Source organism: Canis lupus, chromosome 4, assembly GCF_048164855.1.
Source record: "Canis lupus baileyi chromosome 4, mCanLup2.hap1, whole genome shotgun sequence".
Lineage (NCBI taxonomy): Eukaryota > Metazoa > Chordata > Mammalia > Carnivora > Canidae > Canis > Canis lupus.
Genome location: NC_132841.1, coordinates 21242809 through 21263041, shown reverse-complemented (window position 1 = coordinate 21263041; position 20233 = coordinate 21242809). Strand labels below are relative to the sequence as shown.

The window sequence follows — 20233 nt, the reverse complement described above, 5'->3', positions numbered from 1 at the left end:
TATGTGGGACTAAATCCTGGAGGATCTCATGTCCCAGGGTATCTGGTTGCCTGATGTGCTCAGCAGTCTCACTGAATCCTGTCTCTAGAATGTTGTGTCTTCCTTGACTGGACCCTTCATGCAAGGTGATAGGGCACCTAAAAGCACAGAGAGCTAGGCCTTCACTGAGTTGATAGAACAGATTGTAGGAACCAGTTTTGTGACTTCTTGCCAATAAATATTTGTTTTATAGATATTTTTATCGATGTCACGATTTGTTCTGAGATCTGTTTTCATGATAACCTAGCAGCAGACTGTAGGAGGAAGTAACTAACCATCACTTTTAATGGCTACTGGTGCTTATGAAAAAGAACCTAAGAATGTGCAGGACCAACTTGGCTTGTATAAGTTGGCACTCACGCTGCCAGGCAAACGACTGTCTGTGCCTCTGTTTCCCTATCTGAGAAACCACAAGGTTGGAGGCTTTCTCTTCTAGCTCTAACAACCTTAGCTATAGTCCTCACGGTCAACCTGGTGAGCAAATGTACACTGAGCTGCTCCTGTGACTCAGGCCCTGCCCCAGGCTCTGGCCTACATCCACCAGCAAACATCTCTGTCATCTTCTACTGGGGAGGGAGTTGTGGGGACATATAACACATACGACAACAAACACATGAAAGGGAAATTCCAGGCACTGATATGTGCTAAAGATCTGGACAAAGCACTTCCTAATGGAAGAGACAGCAAGTGGGGACCAGGAGAGAGGGAGGGGCTGGGAGAGCTCTGGGGTTCACAAAGGGGACCTTGGGAGAGTAGAGGAGGTGTCATCGGACCTAGGAAGGGGCCTTGCAGCTTTGGTAAGTGGTTTAGACTTATTTCCAGTTTCAGCGAGGGCCATGGGGAGGTTTTCATCAGGGACGTGATACAAAATGTGATTTATACTTCAGGAGGCTGCCGCAGGGAGCAAGGACAAGTGCCTTGCAAGGGAGAAGCCTGGTGAGAAAGTCATCGTAGCAATCTCAGAACAAGAAGGCTGGGGCTGGGCTGGGGCCTAGCACTGGAAATGGTGACAGGTACTGACATCAGAGATAGCATCTTGGACATACAGCTGATGGGACTTCCTGACAGATAGGACATGGAATGCAGGATGGGAGTGGGGGGAATCCAGGATGATCCGAGGGTTTTTGCCTAGGGCAAACTATGTAAATGTCACTGCCCTTTACAAAGGTGAGGAAGCTCAGGGAAAGCAGGGGGAGGGGGAGGTTGGGTTAAAAATCAATTACTGGAGTGCCTGGGTGGCTCAGTCAGTTGAGTGTCTCTTTGGCTCCGGGCATGATCCCAGGGTCCTGGGATCAAGCTCCGCATCAGCCTGCTCCTCCCTCCCTCTTTCTCTGCCCCTTCCCCTGCTTGTGCTTTCTCTCTCTCAAATAAATAAAATCTTAAAATAAAATAAAATCTTAATAAAATATTTTTAAAAATAAATTACTTTGGCCATTTAATTTTTTGAGACATCTATTCAAAATCCAGGTGGAGTTGTCTAGGGAACTCAGAGAGAAGGCTTGAGTTGATTGATAGAAACTTGAGAGTCATCAGATCAATTTAAACCACGGGCCTCTGTGAGATCATTTAGGGAGAAGACGCAGCAAGAGAAGAGAGACAAAGACAGACCCTAGGGCCCTCCAACATTGAGAGGAAGAGAGGAAGAATGGCTGGCAAAGGAAAGAAAGGGGGTACAGCCCCTGAGGAGAAGGTATATGATGGAGACACCTGGAGAAGCACAAGCTTCAAGAAATTAGAAGAGGTGCGCAACAGGAGTCATTGTCCTGGGAACTTTCCTTAATACACGGAGGATTCATCTGTGCCTGAGAGGTCAAGTGGGGACAGAACAGAGAACTGACCATCATCAGCTCTGCAAGATGTGGGTCATTGGTGACTTTGGTAAGAGCTCTTTCAACAGAGACAAAAACCCAAGAGTGGAAGGGGAAGAAATGGAGGAGGCTTGTGCAGACAACATAGGGGAATGTACACTCCCAGGCAGGTGTAAGAAGCCATTTCCCCAGGGAATGCATCCCTGGAACTCTTCCCAGTCCACCAAATAGTTTTCCAGGCCAAGGACATAAGAGTTGGCCTCTGTTTGGGAAAATCTGAATGGCCGTGAATTCTTTGCAGCTTCTGCAACAAGAGATAGGATCTTTAAAAAAAAAAAAAGAGAGAGAGAGAGAGAGAGAGAGAGAGAGGATCTATTTCCTTTCCTTCTCCATCAAGAGGTAGGATCTACCTCCTGAATCTATGCCAGCCTTCTGACTTGCTTTCACCAACAGAATGTGACAGCAGTAAGGTTGCTTGAATTGTAAGTCTTGGAATCAGGAGGCCTTGCAGCTCCTGCTTTGGCCCCTCTTGGAATGCTCCTGCTGTGAGAACAAATCCTCGAGAGTCTGCTAGAGAGACCACAGGAGGCAGAACCCTGGTTCCTGGCTGGCAGCCACCAACTACCAGACAGGTGAGTGATAACATCTTAGACCGCCCAGACCACCACCCTAACAGCTGACTATCTATGTAAATGAGTCCAGCCCAAATGTGCCAACCTAGAGAATCACAAAATAATTTGTGGATGTTGTTTTAAGACACTAAATTCCAGGCTGGTTTATTATACAGCAAAAGCTAACTGGGACATTGTTATAGTCAAAATTTTTTTTTTAAAGATTTTATTTATTTACTAAAGAGATAGAAAGAGAGCACAAGCACGAGTGGGAGGAAGGGCAGAGAGAAGCTGACTCCCCACTGAGCACAGAGCCCACCGATGGCTTGATCCCAGGACCCTGAGATCATGACCTGAGCCGAAGGCAGACCCTTAATGGACTGAGCCACCCAGGTGCCCCCGAGTCAAAAATTCTTAAAAACACAAACTCAAATACCCATCTCTTTCTTTCACTCTCTTCCTTCCATTCTTGTCCCAAAGTACAGTCTATATTTTTGTTCTCAAGAGGAAACTTCATTTGTCCTTTGGGCTTTTCCTGACTGCTTTCGGTGCCACCCCCAGCTCAGACTTTAGACCCCTTCTCCTCCTTCCTGTCCCATTTTAAGTCTAGGTTCTCCATTTATCCTCTCCCAATTATTTGTTTAGCATCAGGCACTAAGCTGTGGGCTTTCCCATGCTTAGCGCTAAAGTCCTCAAAATCCATGGCATTTGATATGATGGATCCCACTTTACAAAGGAGGGAACAGAAGTTCAGAGAAGCAAATTGGCTTTTTCTCCATTAGGAGGTTCAAGTGTTTTGTGAATCAGCCAGCAATGTGCCTTCTACTCCCATGCAATTAGACCCCAGCTACGCTAGAATGACATGAATTAACTCTGTAGATTAAAAAGCAACTAGGCGCTATATATTCAGCTCAAATATTGAGTGTTTGATACTGGTTAGAGTGGAAACCTTAGGTAGAGTTAGTGTAGGTGTCCGCAAAATAGTAGTTCCATGAGACCTTAAGCATTTTGTAAAAAAGGAAAAAAAAGGATCTATCAGGTAAGTGTGGGAATGCTGTGGGACTTCAGAGCCTTTACCGTGGGAATGGAGGCTGTGCGTCTCTGGGAGGAAAGACGGGTAGGCAGCCTTTCTCAGCTGTGCCTGACTGCACAACTCGGTTCCCCTCAGACACCAGCTATATCGTCTCAAAGAACTAGTATCCTTCAGAATATGCTTTGGGAAATGCTGTCCTATGGGACTGGCTCCTAATTCTTTTAAAGTCAGAAGTGACCTCCTCAAAGTTATATGCTCTATATTTAAGAGGAAAATCAAAAACAGATTATTTCTGTTTCATGCTTGACCTTGCAAGCACAAGACCATACAACTTCCTCTGCCATGACTGTCAGACAACCAGATCCATTTGTGATCATACCTCTTAGGGCCCTGCATGGGGTGAGGGAGACACATACTTGATGACCTTGGGGACCAGGAAAATTCTAGACAAGAGCCTCCAAGGAAAGCCAAATGCTCATGCTCAGAGGGGCTTGGGTCACTATAGCAGTTTCCCACTTTATAAATCCTCTGAAGAGCTGCCTCTAAAAGGCTCACCCATTCTGTCCCCCAAGAAGGCTAACTGCTCTAGACCCGGACCCCATTGCATCCTACGGCTTCTCGCCTACCCTTGGCTGCCAGACACCCCTCCTTACAGCCCCACCCCCAGGCTGCTTCTAAGGCTTTCAAAAGCCTCAGGGGATTTCCTGCCTCCTTTGCTGGGCAGAGGGAACCAAACCACCTGTCCTAGACGCCCCTCCCCACCCCTCCTTCTAGAGACATGATCCTATACCAGTTATGCAAATATTTCCTCCCACAGAGGTCAGCCCAGGCCTTCCTTCCTGGTGTCCCCTGTTGCCCCCACAGCAAGGCTGCTGCTGACCAGAGAGCCAGAGCAGACATCTTCAGGAGCAGCTGTGGGTGTGTATGCGAGTGCAAGGGAGTTGGCGGAGGGAGATGTTAGCCTAACTGGCCGGTCATAGGGAACTAGTACTGAATGATGGCACAGCCGTGCAGTGCCGGGGAGCCCTGTGCAGACTTTGAAAGTGGTGTGGAGGGCAGCCCAGGTGGCTCAGCGGTTAGCACCTGCCTTCAGCCCAGGGTGTGATCCTGGAGACCCGGGATCCAGTCCCATGTCCGGCTCCCTGCATGGAGCCTGCTTCTCCCTCTGCCTGTGTCTCTGCCTCTCTCTCTCTGTGTCTCTCATGAATAAATAAATAAAATCTTTAAAATAAAAAAATAAAAAAAAGAGAGTGGTGTGGAAAGGCTTGAGTGTGGTGCGAACTCCTCCAACTCTGAGGCTCTGTTTGGGAGTGGGGGTGGGGCCTGAGTCACGTTCTTCAGCACAGCTTCTGGGCCTCTGATGGGTGTCACAGGAGGGCAGGGCCTATGGAGGAACTGCTGCTGGCCTTCAGAAGGGGCATCTCTGGAGTCCTAAAGAGAGCGGTCTTGGCCAGAACCCAGAGAACCAAGCTGGAGAATCCCGGATCTGGCTAGTGGGTGGGTCTTACAGCCAATGGTCAGTCGAGGCTGCCATCCCAGGAGCTGGCTAGTGGCTCATGAGCCTTCTGGGGAGGGGACAGGCTCTGAAGGCATACTGCTTCTGGCTTGTGGATGGATGCACGATTAAAGGGCAGCCCAGGGGAGCATTCAATGTCGGAGTGCTGGGCTCCAGGTGGGGAGGGCCTGTGTGAGCCAGAAGGCCCATTTCTTGACATGATTTGCAACGGGAGGTGGGGGAGAGACAGGTAGAAGAAGCAAGGAGGAAGATACCCAAAGGTAAGTTCAATATGATCACAGTTTTCCCCAGAACTTCCTGCCCCTCGATGTAGTGTGAGAGCCCGCCTGTATGAAAAGGGGCTCTGTTTTAAGAAGAAGGTAGGAGGGGTTCTCCTGAGTTGAGAGACCAGCAGGTGTCCAGTCCTTTCCGCTATAACTTGACTTCCAAGCCTGGGCTCTGGGTGTGTCGGCAGAGCCTTTGGGACTTCATTCCTCAGCAAGTGACAGGCTACATGTTCCCGAGGATGGTGTGAGGCTTGGCCCATTCACCTCATCACCTGCAGCCAATGTGAGCCCCAGCTCCAGCCATGCAGATGCACCAGGCCTTGGGCTCCCACTGGGCTCCCCAGGTAACTGGGAGAGGATCCTCACCATGCTCCAACCCCGGGACACTGACGATGGTGGGCTCCCTTCCCTCCTGATCTCTGCCATCTGGACCCCTCGGGGGGGAAAAATATGGATGCCCCAGCAAGATCTGTTTCCTTTCTCTGTCCCTTCTTTCTGGGATCATCAACCATCACGAAGGTCTGAACACTGGGACAGTCCCTGAAACCATGACAGTTTGCCTGGCACTGAGGGGTTTCCTGGGTACAGGTTCAGGTGCTAACACCAGAAAAGTCCCACGCAAAAGCAGGATAAGTTGGTCCCCCTACTTCTTTCCAGCCTTCCCCCCTGTTCAGAGGGGAATAGCTGGTGGTGAGAGAAACTCAAGCAGAGCCCTCTGAGGATGTGTCATAGGAGTAGGAGGGAGAGGCCACCAGAGCCACTCCCCTCTCTGCACAGCCCAGGGGCCGCCTGGGCCTGGCACCCACCTCCAGCCTGCTGGCTTTCTTTCCAAACTTTCTGGAACCGTCTGTCAGGGCCCTGAGGCAGCAGTAGATGCGGCCAGAGACTGAGCTTAGGACATTTTCTCCAGGGAAATATGTCACCCGGGGGACTTCGCCATAAAGCAGAACTGACGGGGGGGGGGGGGGGGGGGGGGGGGGTCGCATGGAGTGGGGGGGGCACTTTCGTCGTCAGTGTATCCAACCCTTTCACGGACAGAAATGCAGCTGGAAGAGGGTCAGCATCCTGCTCAAGGCTGTGTCTTTACACCTTGTGCGCTTTCCCACATGCGTGCTATTTTGCACAATAAAACGTTTTTGTAAAAAGGCAAACATTGCCTCATTTTCATTTGCATCTCCCTGATAATTAGCAAAGTCGAGTGTATTTTTATATGCTGATTAGTCATTTGCAGCTCTACAAATTTCCTGTTTTTATCCTCTGCCCATTTTCCAATTAAGTAATAGCCTCTCTGAAGTGGGCGAGCTGAGGGTTGACAGGCTAAGAAAATGCCATTCCCACCCTCTCCTCCCTCATTGCGGTGGCAGTGAGGGCCCTTCTAGTAGAGGAGACTCTGGGCTGGTCTAGGGGAGCGTTGATGGGTGAAGGGTCTTCCAGCCGGCTGCCAGCAGAGGTTGGCCCCGTTGGGGCTCAGCCAGGCGTTCTGGGAAGGCAGCCTGGGAACACTGGCTGCTGGGGTGTTGGGCCAAGCCTACATGACTCACGGGGAGTGGCAGGGTGCCCAGGCAGCACGGCTGCATAGTAGCTCCACCTGTCACTCAGGAGGGCAGGGTGGCTGCCCCCAGAAGCTGCTCCCAGGGTGCTGCTGGGGGAGGGGGGCCTCCCAGGAACTCAGCTCTCAGGGCAATCTGAGGGTACCCAGAATGGGTCTGGGGGACACAGAAGTGGGGAGCTGGACCAAGCTATCAAAGAAGAGATGGAAAGCTTTTACACTCCAGAAACATCTATGCATCTGGGGCTCTGTGCCAGGAAGGTGAACAAGCCGTGTCCTGCCCTGTGTGGTTGCTGTGGGATCCCCAGAGGCCCTGGAGGGTGGACTCCACACTTCATAGTTTACAAAGTGCTTTCATCCACGTGTGTGAGCTCTTGCCACCTCCAGACCTACCTGGATATCACCCTCCTTCCCCACTGGACTGTGGGCACCATGAGGCAAGGACCATCTCACCACCATGGTATCAGGGTGCCGGGGGTAGTGCTGGGCACAGGTGGCTGCTCGTGAGACATGGAAGCCACAAGTCAGCTGTCCCCTTGGCCATGTGGGCTGACCCTGCTTGGACTCCATCTCAGACTGCATGGACCTGTCCATCCCCAGGCTTCCAGGGGATGTGATGACCAGCTGGTGGAGTCACCGGGGAGGGGTCAATGCTCTTCTCCCAGATTTTCTGACATCTTTCTCCCACTTCCTGTATTTTCCCCTCAGGTCACTTTAACTTCCTCTCTCCTGGTTTCCGAGCAATTCAGCTCAGCTGCCGCGCCTACTGTCTGCCTGCCCTGCCCACATCCCTGTCTGCCCTGTTCCCAGAAAACAAAAGGCCTTCCATTAGCAGAATGCCGCTTTCTGTTGCAGACATGGGTTGACTGAACGACTGTTTTCTTCTCACCCGAGGGGGGTCATCAGAAGAGTTTTGTGTGGGACACAAGACAGGAAGGAGTCAGTCTCAGAGAGCGTGCCCAAAGTCACCAGAACCCGGGTTCTTCTCCTCCACCACCTGGAGCTTCCCTCCAACTCCAAGGGACTCTTGCTCACCCTGCCTGAGCATTTCACAATGACCGCAGAGAACCAGGCTAGTCTCCTAGGGGGTCAGGTAAGCGGGGCTAGGTTAAGACCACTGGCAGCTTAAGGCTACTGTTTACTTCTAGAGCATCATAAATGCCATGGGAGCCTGGTAATTTAAGTCAGCTAGGTGGGGAGAGAGTCATGGAACTCTTCCCTTAAGAATCTCATCCTCCTTTACATTTACTGTCCTGTGAGGTCAAATCAGCGGCTCCCTAGAACATCCCCCAATTCAGCAGAGCTCATACATTCTTAAATTTGACCCAGGGATTATTTTACACTACAGCCCAGCTTGGATACAAAACACACAACTGAGCAAAAGTTGCACAAAACCCACCCACCCTCACAGCATGATGCATTCTTACATTTTCTATGCTATCCCTTTGTTTCCACACTAGTCATAATCTGCTGTTGCAAATCACTACTCTAATTAAAATTGTACTTGATCTCAGGGTCCTGAGTTCAGGCCCCGGGGGCTCCACACTGAGCATGGAGCCTACCTAAAAAAATAAAACAAAATACCAACAGAATGCCCTTGGAGAAACCCTACTAGACCTGCTTTAGCAAACAGACGAGCCACACCTGGGTTTCCAACATTTGTTTGTACAGAAAGTATCCAGGCATGAAGCAAAAGCAAAACCTTTAGAAACTTGGCTCCAGTGAATCCTGCAGTTTCCTTGATTGAGCATTGATTGCAACACCTTATCGCCAGCTCACTCCCAGGGAGACTGGAGGGGACACTTGAAGGAGCCCCAAGGCCACAAGGAGCCCCTGTATCTCCAAGGGCGAGGACAGGTTTGGGGCCTCTACTTACAATAATATCGATGCAACATATGGGACCAAAAGCATGAAATAAGACCAAGTACTTTATTATGGAACTTAAAAGTCTGTGTCAAATCTGTAAGTAATGCACCAAATAATATTATACATTTATAGTAGGTACAATACAGAAGATATATACAATATTAAGGTAAAAATTCCTAGGCCTACAAATACATTTTTTTAAATTTATTTATTCATGAAAGACACAGAGAGACAGAGACACAGGCAGAGAGAGAAGCAGGCCTCATGCAGGGAGCCTGTTGCGGGACTCGATCCCTGGTCTCCAGGATCACACCCTGGGCCAAAGGCAGGCGCTAAACCACTGAGCCACCCAGGGATCCCCCCTACAGATAAATTAAATGAAAAGTTATAGTTGGACATTTTAATATACTTTTTAAACAACACGACAGATCAAGCAAGCAAACAACACTCATAATACAGAGGATTAAGTAATACAATGGACATGCTCAGTTTAATAGGTATGTTTAGAATTTTTAACATCAGAAATAAAGAACGTACATCCTTTTTTTTTTTAACATTTATTTATTAATGAGAGACACAGAGAGAGAGGCAGAGAGACAGGCAGAGGGAGAAGCAGGCTCCTCGCAGGGAACCCGATGTGGGACTTGATCCCAGGTCTTCAGGATCACACTATGGGCCAAAGGTGGAACTAAACTGCTGAGCCACCCAGGTGCCCCCATACATCCTTTTCATATATGCCTGGAAAGCTTACCAAATTAGTCATGTTTTTAGCCGCAGTGGAAACTTATAAACTATAAAAAGCGGAGATTTTCCAAACAACATATGCTGATCACAGGCCAAAGAAACCAGAAATCAGTAAGGTTGACCTCCAGATTCCCTCAACTATCTGAAAATTATGAAACATTTTTCTTTTTTTCAATTTTATTTTTATTTATTCATGAGAGACACAGAGAGAGAGGCAGAGAAAGAAAACCAGGCTCCCTGTGGGGATCCCAACATGGGACTCAATTCTGGGACCCCGGGATCACACCCTGAGCCAAAGGCAGACGCTCAACCACTGAGCCACCCAGGTGCCCTATATGAAATATTTTTCTAACATAACTTCTAGATCAAAGAGAAAACTGCAATTAAAATAACAGATTTCCTAGAAAATAATGAAGGATACATCTAAAAACCTATGCCTTATAGGTTTTTAGTAAAGATGTACTCAAAGGAAACATTATGACCTCAAATTCGTTTTTATATAAAATGGGAGACTAAAAATGTATGACTTCCTTCAATCTAAAAAAATTAGAAAAAAGGATCAAACACATTCCCTCACTCAAAAAAAGCAAGAGGATGGGAGGCACCTGGCTGTTTCAGTCAGCAGAGCGTGTGACTCTTGATCTCAGGGTTGGGAGTTCAAGCTCCATGTTGGGCATAGCGCTTATTGAAAAATCAAATCAAATCAAAATTAAAAAGAGCTTAATAACTTAAACTTACAAATCAAGAAATAGTGTTATTGTGTTAAGACATGGACATAAGTTCCAGAAAAGTAGTTCAAAGCATTGAAATCAGTTGCCTCTAGGGGACAGGAATTGGGTTAGGGAAATATTTCAGGGAACCACTTCTTATTAAGTTTTATGGTATTGACTTCTTAAACTATATAAATGTATTACTTGAATAAAAATTAAATTTGAAAAATACTTAAAGAGTGAAAGGAAAATGAACCTGGGAACTTTGACCCATGCTGATACAGTGGAAAGAACATGGGTAGCCAGACATGGCTGAGCTGAAATTTTGCCTCTGCTGCTTGCCTGTGATAGGATCCTGGGCACTGCATCTCCCCTTTAGGTCAGGATTTCTTACTTTGTAAAATGGGCACTGACATGTACATCACTATAGCAGGTGACAAGGATGAGCCTCAGCCTCATGGGCTAAATCAGGCATCCACCCCCATGCCCTTCCCTGGCACAGGCAGGACTCTTGGCCACAGACCTTTGCAGATGAACTCAGCCCATCAGCTCCCTGGCTTCACTTCTTGGTTAAAATTGTGTGTAGGGGCATCTGGGTGGCATAGTCAGTTATGCATTAACTCTTGGTTTCAGCTTAGGTCATGGACTCAGGGTCCTGAAATCGAGCCCCACATTGGGCTCTGTGCTCAGCATGGCATCTCCTTAGGTTTCTCTCTCCTTCTCTCTCTTCTCAACCCCTCCACGCTTGCTTGCTTGCTTGCTCTCTCTCTCTCTCTAATTGTTTTTCAAATGTTGTTTTGGTTCCAGGCTTCCATAAGCCACAACATTTTGGATATTTTCCATAGTCTCAAGGCCCCTGGGCAGATATTAGCTACAGTTTCTATTTTCAAACAGAAAATAGGTAAAAAAAAAAAAAAATGGCTCTAAGGGTATTAAGAACAGATGTCTTTATATCTACATCCACTTGCGAAAAGAAAACGTATTTCTTTATGCTTCAAACACTGTAAACAGACTAACTGCAGAAATAAAAACCTGGGGCAAAATTCAAAATCGTAAGAATAATAAAATCTACCTCCCATGTTGGCGTGAAGATTTGTTCCATTCCTGGTTCCATGCGTGATGAAGCAAGGCCTTCCACTCTGTGTGGAAGGAGGTGGTGTAGGAGGGGCAGGCAGACATTTGAAAAAGCAGTAACAATACAGTGTGGTAAGCGTCCAGATGCCGGAGGAGCAGTTGCCTGGATCTGAATGTGTTCCAGGAAGGCTTCCGGGAGGCGGCAATGTTAAAAGGAGGCCTGCCAGATTAAGTGGAAGTTGCCCAGATGACAGCATGCAGAGGAGAGTTGTTCCTGAAATTGGTGTAAACTCAAACCACCTGCAGATCTTTCAAAAGCCCTGGTGCCTGGCTCCCACCCCAAAACATCCTGTCTTATTTGGGCTTCAGGGTAACCGGGCACCAGTTGTCCAAGCTGCCCAGGTGATTCTAATATGCAACAAAGTCTGGGAACGGCTGGCCTGCCAGGGCTTGAGGCAAGACGCTGTGTCAGTCTATATAAATTGAATGGGGACTTGGAGGAGGCCAGACAGTGGGAATGGAAAGAAGCAGATGGGTTAGGATCTGGGGTGTCAAATGGACAGGAGTGGGTGATAGTGGGGAGGGAGCGAGGGTGGAAAAGCTGGTCCAGTCCAGGTTTCAGACTTGGGTAATGAGGTAGATGTGGTCCGTTTTCTGAGATGCAGGACACAGGAGAAAGGGGTATGCACAGAAACACCTGCTGATTAGAGGTGATGCATGCTCCTTACAAGGAAGTTTGGCTCAATTAATAGTAACCTTGGCCACGGTCGAGGTCACCATCACCACCATCACCATCATCATCCTGACCTGATTCAGAGGCTCCCTGGTGGCGGCAGGGATTAGAGCAGGGATGTCGCCCTCTAGTGTCATTCTCTGTGTACTACAGGTACTCAGGCAGCTTTCTGCACACCTACAGGGGACCCTCCTGGATTGAGGGGGGGGGTGTCTACTTCTCCCCCTGCCCCTCCTCCCCTCGTATGTTCTCCCTTTAAAATAAATAAATAAGATCTTTAAAAAATGAAAAAAGAACGTGACCTTCTCCAGCAAGCATCAAGAACAATACATGATATTTTTGGCCATGAGACACCATGCTACCTGGGACTTTCCACGTGGGACCATGCCGGCAAGGAAGGGGAAGAGCTCTCAGAACTGGCTTCTTCCCACCATTCCCAGTGAGTACCACCGCGCCAAAACCCTAAAGAAGGAAGGCCCTAGCGAAAGAAGACATTCCTTCTCCTGGTTTCCTGTGCAGCTAAGGGTGTCATGTGACCTTGTTCTGGCCAATAAAATACAAGCAGCATCTGCTGAGAGGGTCCTGGGAAAGATTTTCCTTCTGGCCAGAGAAGAGGTGTCTGGAAGAAGAGTTCTCTTCCTTCCTGGGACAGGAAAGATGTTATGAAAGGATGAGATATTTGGAGCTATTGCAGCCATCTTGTAGGCATGAGGCAAAGCCCAAGAAAAATACAAATTCCCAAAAATCAGGGCACCTGGATGGCTCAGTTGGTTGAGCATCGGATTCTTGATTTCAGCTCAGGTCATGATCTCAGGGTCATGGGATCCAGCCCCACATTATGCTTCGCTCTCAGTGAGGAATCTGCTAGAGATTCTCTCTCTCCTTCTCCCTCTGCTCCCCCCCCACACACACACTCACCAAAATAAATAAGTATTTTTTTGGCCACATCCCATGGCCAAGGAACTTTGAAATCATAAGGCTATTTAATATGGAACCACATACCTCTAGGCTTCTGGTCATGTGAGGAAAATAAGCCCTCATTTGTTTACATCACTATTACTTACAGCAAAAAGTATTCCTAATATTATATCCAAATTGTTTCGGTGTGTTCATTCACTTGCCCAATCACTGATTTATTTAATCACAAAGCATATGCTATGGGCTAATTACAATGGAGGGTAGGGAACTATGACCATGATCAAGACAGACATAATTCCTGGCCTCATGATTTTCTTAGCTTGGCAGGGAAAACACACTCTGAACAAGTGTGACGAGCCAGGATGTTGACCAGAGGAAAGTGTAGGAATGCTATTAGAGTTTAGGACAAAGCTAGCTAGCCTGGGTCAGCACCAAGGAAGTTCCTGAAGTCCAGTGGACCATTTAGGGTTAAGTGGGAATAGAGCCCAAACTTCGGTGCCTCAGATAAGAGAAGTTTTTCATTTTCTTTTCTTTTTCTTTTTCACGTAACGGCCCTTGGCTCTGCCATCCTCAACATGTGGCTTTCCTCTCTGGATTCAGGATGGCAGCTCCTGCAGGTGCCACTCCCCAGCCAGGAGGAAGAGGGGAGGGGAAGTGAAGGGCAATCAGCTCCCCTTCAAAGATGACATCCTGCAGTTGTATGTGTGTCCTTAGGTATTGCTTCTGCCCAAGTCCCATGGCCAGATCTTAATTGTGTGACCACCTTTAGCTTGGAAGGGAAGCTTGGGAGTGTAGTTGTTACCTAGGCAGCCAGGTGACAGCTGGCACTCAGGGAGGTTCTATGCCTGAAAGGAAGATGGGGAAGTGGTTCTGAAAGATGGTGAACGGTCATACCTGGTAAAAGAGTGGGGGACTTTCCTCTTAACCCTGAAAGCGATGGGGAGCCACCAAAGGGTTTCAAACAGGAAGTGTATGGTCAGATTTGTGTTTTTATTTTATTATTTTATTTATTTTATTTTATTTTATTTTATTTTATTTTATTTTATTTTATTTTATTTATTTATTCATGAGAGATGTACAGAGAGAGGCAGAGACATAGAGGGAGAAGCAGGCTCCACACAGGGAGCCGGATGCGGGACTTGATCCCAGGCCCCCAGCTTCACAACCTGAGCCGAAGGCAGACGCTCAACCACTGAGCCACCCAGGTGCCCCAGTTTTTAAACACTGTAGCAGAAGACAGTGGGCAGTAATGAGGCTGTTGCTGAAAATCTAATGATAATTGTGACCTGGACCCAGTGGGGATGGACAGAGGGCATATGGATCCAGGCACTATGACCAACAAAAGTTTTTTATAACAAAGTGTGACAAAGACTATATGGGATTCCAACTTGTGTTGAAGGCACATGACATCTCTATTCATCCCTGTTTTCCGTGGGTCAGGGGTCTTCAGAGTCCCTCAGCCTCATGGTGTCATTTTAGTGAAACTAAATGCGAGTAACCCGAGTTGATATCATGAGGCCAGTCAGCCGTAATTTCTAGTGGAGCCAACCTTGTAACAGGGTCAGGCTATGCTCAGCTATTCTGAGGTGAGCACAGGGGGTGGGGTGGCGGGCATTTGCAAGCCATCTCAAGTGGTCGAGCCCAGGGTCGATATTAATGGTCAAGAAGGCCATTGGGGGTGAATGGCCTGCGTCTGGAAAGAGCCAGTTGGCTGCCAGAGGGGCCGTGGCCTTCGTGGCTCTGGGAGCCTCCGCCCACGCTCTATGCCTGCAGAGCTGGCTTCTGGGAACTGGGCAGGCACAGATGAGAGACATCCACCGGCGAGCTTCATTGTTGTCCTTCTGGGAACTCATCCCCATGAGAGCAAAACCTCTGCAAAAGAATAAAAAGGTAGATCCTAAAAAAAGACCAAGCAGCAAAGGCCCATTTGAAAAAAAAAGGATCAGACAACTGGAGAAAGCCAGCTAGGAACTAATTCCCACTGACAATTTTATTATACCTGTGAGGCTCTTAGAGAAAACAAGACGGCAGCCTCTCCTGGAGCTTCCCTTTGAAGAGAATGAGTGGAGAGCTCTGCTTCTGAGGAAGTGGTCCCTACAAGCATGGAGAGCATGAGATGGAAGGATCCCATTACGCCAATGCCTGAGGCCCAAGAGCTCCATGCAGAGGCCACCAAGCAGGACTTCAATTTGCTCCCCTCTGAGAGAGAAGGGCCGGGTCACAGGCCACCAGTGTGCAGCTACCAGCCCCTGAAGGTGGGTACCCCGACATTACCAAGGTGTACTCACAGGTCGACTTTAAGAGGTAGAGCTGTTGGCAGCTGCCCGAAACCACCAGGGTTCAAGTCTGCTTGTCACAGAACCAGGCATGCTGTGAATAAATATGTTTAATAAAGGCACCTGGGTGGCTCTGTCGGTTGAGCATCTGACTCCTGATTTCGGCTCAGGTCATGACCTCAGGGTCCCTGCATCAGGCTCTGCATTCGGCAGAGTCTGCTTCTCCCTCTCACTCCACTCCTACCCCCACTCACACACACTCTCTGTCTCTCTCTCTTTCTCTCTCTCAAATCAATAAGTAAATCCTTTAAATTAAAAAAAAAAAAAAAAAGGCCATTTGGCCTGAAAAGCACATGCTAATGTATCTATTCTCAATGAAGTGGCACTTGAGAGGTGCTTGAAGGACCAGTAGGGTGACTTCAGACATGTCCCAGAAAGGACATTCAAGGCTCTCCCCAGCGGCCTCCACTCTTCCTTTCCAGCCTCCTCTCTGGAGCAGATGGATATCCCAATCATTTTAATATGGACACTTAGCTTTAGTTTTTCTTACCTTTCTCTGTCACACTTGAAGGATGAAATGCCAATATTTTTTTTCATCTCCCGGAAGATCTGAAGATTAACATTTCCATGCCTCTGGGGAAAGCAGGTTTCTCTGGTGGCTGGTGTTCTGGGCCTTACCCAAGATGCCACGAAAGAGCGAGAAGCATGGTGAGAATTGGAAGAAGACGCTGAGTGTTTACAGAAGCAGAACTTCCTAAGAAGGTGGGGAGGAGAGAGGACTGTGGAACCAGGAAAAGTAAGCATTCGGTCCCCTGTCCCCAGCAGGGCCCTGGGAGGGATGGTCCCGGTGGAGGGAAGGTGGTGCACTCTGCAGGGCTGGGTCCCTGGGATCGGATCCCCAGTAAGCCCCAAGTTCTCAGGTCCCAGGCAGGCCTGAGAAGAGTCCCCTGCCATCAAGGACTCTACAGAAGCAGAGAGAAAAGCCTCTCCAAAGTGACATGTGTGCATTAATGACCAGCAAAGGCCCCATCCCACATGCCTTGGCACTATAGATAGCTCCGTGCCGGGGGTGGGTCAGTGGAACCCCAGGAGAAATAAGATTGGATTTCCCTGCCGGCTCAACAAGGTGGGGACTCAGAGTGAAGATTAAGGAGATTTTTCAGAGAGGTTTCGGAGGAAGAGAGAATAAGGAAATGGGACCCTTCTGGCACCCCTGGGTGCACAAACTGAGATTTGTGCTTGCTGTATCTCCTATTCCTTTCTGGAAGAACCCTGGCCTTGCTGCCCAGATAGAGGTTCGTTCCATGTCCCCTCCTTACTTCCATGGGCCACTTGAGTGGCAGAACCCTCTCACTCCCTGCACCCACAAAGGCCTCTCCCTCCCTGCTCTGAGGCTTGCAGCTCATGGTGTCACCCATTTGACATACGGGTATGGTGAGTTCTCTGATGATGCCGGGACTTGGCTCCCCACCTTGGCCAGGAGCTTCATGAAGGTAGGAGACATGATCCTTTCTCCTAACCCTGGGCCGATCACTAGAGGCCCTGCCTGGTGGAGAGGCTTGCAGGGCCCAGAGTCTCAGCAGAGGCTCCCATCCTTTGTCAGCCTCTCATCACCTCATCCACGCTACAGGACTTGCTGCCACACGTGCCCGACAACACCGTGTCTAAAGACCCAACTGCCTCTGGGATGACCCTGTGACCCAACCAGCAAGTGGGTGTTGTGATGTCCCCCCTCCTCCAGGACAAGGCTTGCCTACCTGCTTCCTCCTCCGCCTGCCATAGATGGGCAGATTTTGCTGGAGCCTGATGCTGACAAATGAACTCACTTTGTGCTAAGAGGCTCTGAGGTCTGTGTACACCAGGAGCACAGCAGATGTAAACACTGGCGGCCTCTCTTCCCCAGCTAGATAAACTTCAGGCTTTCAGGACAAGGCACTGCCCCAGCACACTCACAGTGTTTAACCAAAATGTCAGCTACAACCCATACTCTTGACAGAAGCCACCTCTCCCTCTCCCAGCTGAAGGCCCAGATTCTGGGCCACTGATGCGGAGGCCAGGGAGCGGGGGTACAGAGCTCATCTCCGAAATGGGCCAGCCTGGGACCCTCTGCTGTATGGACGAAGGGTAGCTATCTGCGAGGAATAAATCCTGTGATGACCCTGATGTCCTCCAAAAGCCCTGCCTGACCTATGAAGACATGTCCTTTTAAAGTTTAGATCCTGTGAAAATCAGAATGTTACTCCCTCATCCCTGACACGGTGATATTTTAAACCTTTTTTTTTTTTTTTTTTTGGTGTTTGTCGTTCATTAGTTCACCTGACATTTATGGAACATCCACTTGGTGCTGATTGCCAAGCACTGTACTGCCCCACCCCGGCAAAGCTGCCTCAAAGGCCACATTAGTGCTCAACACACTAATTTAAGGCTTTCATACCTATGTAAGGTATCAATAGATGATAGATAGATAGATAGATAGATAGATAGATGATAGAGATGATTCCTCATCCCTCACCCCTGAGTCATATTTTAAATGTAATCCATCATTATCATTCAACTAACATTTATAGGAGCCTTATGATGTGCTGGCCAGTCTCCTAGACACCGGACATAAGACACAATCCAGGACACCCATGTGACAGGGAGGGGACCCCAGGTTGATGGTCGTGATAGGTCTGATAGAGAGGAGGTGGGCAGGCTGGTAGAGGCTGTGCCAGACAGAGGTTATCAGAGTTGGGGACCCACCTCACAGGCTTTGGGGTCTGGGGCAAGTCTTCCCCTCTCGGAGTTCCCAGCCTTCTCCAAATGAAGAACTAGATCAGGGATCCTCTGAATTTCATGAGCCAAGAATTTCAAAACCTAACTGATGGAACCATGGAGGTCGCCAAGATTTTATTACACTGAGTAAGGAATTTTGGAGAAAAAGGAAAGCCAGCCTAGCAACTGCCATCTGCCATCACATTATTTCATAAAAGAAAGGACACTTTAGCCCCAAAGCAGGAAGGGTTAGTCTCAGAACGAAGGTTGGGCTTGCAAACTGGATTCACTTAGCCGAGTAAACAGCTCACTCCTTGTCATTGCTGTCCTCCTTCTGCCCGGTCCAGGTGAGCTGGGGCTGCCTAGATGCCCCGAGGCACCAATGTCCCACGGTGCTGTGCATCACCTGCTGGAGCCATGACCAAGTGGCCGAAGCCCAGCACCATCTCCAGGCCGAAGACATGGTCAGATGACTTCCAACAGCAGGGATTAAAGGAGCGTCCAGCCCATATCACTGGAACCCCCTTTTCTGTTCTATCCACTTCCTTCATCCCTGCAGCTGTCCATCTCACCTGTCTTCCAGATGCCCTGGAAAGCCTTCCTGCCCACCTCCAGCCTTCAAGCCTCCTGGGGCCAGGTAGCACGAATCACGAGGAGCACCTAGGAGCACATGCCCTACGTCATGAGGAAGGCTGCCGCTCAGCAGGGTGGACACGGTCCTGTGCTTCCCAGACCCCCTTCGAGCCGCTGGCATGTCTCTGCAGACTGTCAGCTGTCACCCACTTCAGCCCATGTCTCGGCTGCAGAGCGCTGCCTTGTCCAAGGTTCCCGTCCTTTCTTGGGGGCGGCCTACATGCAGTGACGGGTGGATGGCCACATTTGCCCAGCACAAGGCAGCACTCAAGGGCCACTCCAGTTCAGAGCAACCAGCCCAGCGGGGTTGTGTCATCCATCACAGATCAGCTCACTCCTCCTCCACCCACTCCTGCTTCTCTCCCCTCCCTTCCCCAGGTATCATCCCAAAGCACCCTCCCACACCCTCTAAACACCCTGCCTCTAAAGTCAGAATCCGAGTTGCTCACCAGGTACCCAACCTGCACCACTGGCTCAGCCAATTGGCCAGACCCCATGGGCAGCCTTTCCCCCTCCCCCACGTCCTGGTGGAGGGACCTTCCCATACACAACCCTCCGTGAGCAAACTGGAGGCTTCATGTGTCCATAGGAGCTAAAGGACCTTAGATTTCTTTTCTTGTTTTAACAAAGACTAGCCTTCAAGACGCCTGTCTAGTGATGGACCCATCAGGCCAGCTCTGAGCAGCACGTGCACAGGTTTATAAATAAGTTAATTTAAAAATAAATAAAAATAAATAAATAAGTTAATTAAATCTTTTAAAAAAGAGAACATGACTTAAGGGGAAATGAAAAGTCTTAGATTTAATAGCTCCAACATTGAATCCCCTTACATATACATCAAAAGTGGTGGGATGTTGCAAGAGGAAGACCAAGTACGATTCCGGGCTTCTATAACTGGTGGCATGCTCTCAGGTTCCCAGCCTGGCACTGTCGCTTGCACCTGAGGCTCAACAAATTCTGGCTGCCCGGGAACAAGAGGGAGAAGAGCAAAGAAGCCCCAAAACTGAGTGGGTGCTGCTGCCATAGCCAAGAGATGTCAAAGGCAGAGGCCCGGGGACACCTGGGTGGCTCAGTGGTTGAGTGTCTGCCTTGGGCTCAGGTCGAGATCCTGGGGTCCTGGGATTAAGTCCCGAATCGGGCTCCCTGCAGGGAGCCTGCTTCTCCCTCTACCTATGTCTCTGCCTCTCTCTCTCTCTCTCTCTCTCTCTGTCTCATGAATAAATAAATAAATAATCTTAAAAAAAAGAAAAAGGCAGAGGCCCATCAGCCAGGGACAGACATCTAGAGGATGGTGGCCAACTGCAGAGAGGGAACAGGCCTCTGCTCCATGGCCTGGCCAGGGCTGGAGCCTCTTGCATCGGGGGCCGAGGCTGGGAGGGCCCCTCAGTGCACACACCCCCGGGAGGAGTAGGGACCCAGCAAGCAGCCCTGCTCAAGGAGCAAGGCAGGGTCCCCTAAAGACCACACACACCTAGCGCGGCAGCACAGCAGAGCCACCCCGGTGGTGAATGAGCACCTTCCGCTGTTCTCAAGCCGCACCCGCAGGGACCGCACGCCCGAAGGTGTGCACAGGTGCACCAGCGCTTACACACATCAGCTACACGCAGTAGCTTGGAAACAGCTACCTCACACAGTACCCGACACACATGTAGAGCTGGTGACCAAGAACAGATGCCTGTGGACAAACCCAACCAGCCCCTCAG

The 20233-nt window shown here is 49.2% G+C and overlaps 1 pseudogene; it reads left to right on the top strand.

The window, feature by feature from the left end:
* Positions 1–14483: 14483 nt before the first annotated feature.
* LOC140631507 (large ribosomal subunit protein mL40 pseudogene) lies at positions 14484–15175 on the top strand (annotated as a pseudogene).
* Positions 15176–20233: the final 5058 nt, after the last annotated feature.